A 2147-nucleotide genomic window follows, 5' to 3' on the forward strand; every position below is an offset into this window, starting at 1 on the left:
AGTTATTTAAGGGGCTGAGATTGAGAGGATTGGGGTTTGAGGACTGAATGGGCAAAAATGTCTACAAGAATCCATCACCAAAATAACCAACAAAAAGCAAGGTTGCACCCAGCCACAAGCAGCAATCAAGCTGAGTAAGGGTGAAATCCTGAATTCAAGCACAGGTACTGGCCACCCCCCTAAAAATAAGAAAAGAAAGAATAATTTTCACTCTTCATTGTACATTTGAACCACTCAAATGCATATTCCCCACCTCCCTGGAGAGCCTATTTTTAAATGGTTTTCCTAAACAATTAATGTATAGGCAGGGATGAGAAGCTCTGTAGTAATGACCTTGATACTTAAAAGGTGTTTTTAATGCATCATTGTTGTGCTATATTTTCAAATAAAAATAGATTATTAAAACAGGTTAATCAGTAAGCTCTAGCTTTCACTGTCAACTATGTGTAGTTATTTCCTTTATCATAATCCATGGGCTGGATTGTATTTGGCAGTGTCTTTATATTTCAATTTAGATCACTTTCAGTATTTTGCTATTCTAAGACACATTATGTATGGGCTTATGCATGTAAATATCTTTATAGCCATTCAACTATTTACTTAGGATAAATTCTGAGATGAGGAAGTGCTGGCTCAGAGGATAATACACACTTTTAAGACTTTTGAACATGTCAAACTGCTATCCTTAATGGAATGGTCAATAGCATTTGGGATGCATTAGAGCTACAAATAAGAAAAAAGAACAGTTCAAGGATTGGGTGGGGTGCAGGGGGAGGATGGGAAGGGATGGGAAGGGGAAACAAAGGAGGAGGCTACAATGCTTGATAAGAAATGTACTTATTATCTTGCCCATGTAATTGTAACCCCTCTATAGAGTATTTTTACAATAAAAAATAAAATAAAATAAAAAAAGAAATGTTCACAGCAGTTAAAAGATGCTTTGGTTAAAAAAAAACAATAAAGGGTATTTATGGGTTCATAGAACTGGCAAGTATAGTGTTTAAGTGAATTTCAAGGCTAGCAGGATAGTGTTTTAATAATCTCTTCAAGGATCTGGCTATATCATTTCATCTTTGCCCTTAGCCCTGTGTGGTATCAGACTTTTCTGGAGTTTTCTGGGTGTAACTTAACTCCTTTGAACAACTAACACAGTCAAACAAAATGGATAACAGGAAGCTGGAACTTGAGGTGGGGGGGCAGGTGGATGAGACAGTAGGATATGGATGGAGAGAGGAAGGGTGGGAGAATGCAGTCATCATATTCAATGTACATCTGTGCATACACACACACACATGTATGCAAACATCCCCCCCCCCACACACACAGAGTATTCCCACCACTCATCCTACTCATTCTTTCTGCCTTACATCTTCCTTCTGATGTATTCTCTATATTACTTTTGTAAGTCTGGGTACTATCATTGTCCATGTTTGAGTGTAAACTCATAAGGAGAGATATTTTTGTGCTGTTCCCAGCATCGTATCACCCAGTAGTCACTCAGGAAATGTCCACTGAATGAAGGCCTACCTATTCCCTTCCACACTTACTTGACAACTATCCTGCCACACATGGTCAAAGCTCTTTCCCACTGTTTTCCCACGACTCCTCTCCATAGCCCCTCTCTCACCCTTGTCTTGTGGTCTCCCCACCTGTGTTTACATGCCCTTTGCCTGAAGCCTTGTTTACCTCAATCTCACACATGGAGATGGTGTGCACACAGCAGCTCACTTTTTCCTCCTCAGGGAAGCCTTTTCATACCACATTGGCTCCTCACTCTTGTGTTCTTTCAGGTCTCTCTGCAAGCCATGATCCCATCTTAGGTAATGGTCTGTTTGACATTGCATCTAACCTGTGGGACCCTCATCCTCGGGCCAACTTTTCATCTTCTCTCCTTCACATGCTGAGCTAAATGCACTTCCGCTGTTCCACAAAGGTTTAGTAGTGTTCTAGCACGCCTATGCATCAGACTGTCCATTGAAAAAATCAAAACCAAACCTGAGTTTTGGAGAGTGAGTTCAACTTGCCCCTTGAAACAAGACTGGCATTGAATCATAAAATGACTTGCCTCCTGCTTGGTACATAGCCCTGTCCACACCCCCAAGGATCCATGCTGCCCCTCCCCTATGTCTCCATAATGCAACCCAACA

The sequence above is a fragment of the Dipodomys merriami genome, unplaced genomic scaffold (assembly GCF_024711535.1).
Source record: "Dipodomys merriami isolate MVZ:Mamm:240054 unplaced genomic scaffold, mDipMer1.0.p SCAF_8, whole genome shotgun sequence".
Classification (NCBI taxonomy): Eukaryota; Metazoa; Chordata; class Mammalia; order Rodentia; family Heteromyidae; genus Dipodomys; species Dipodomys merriami.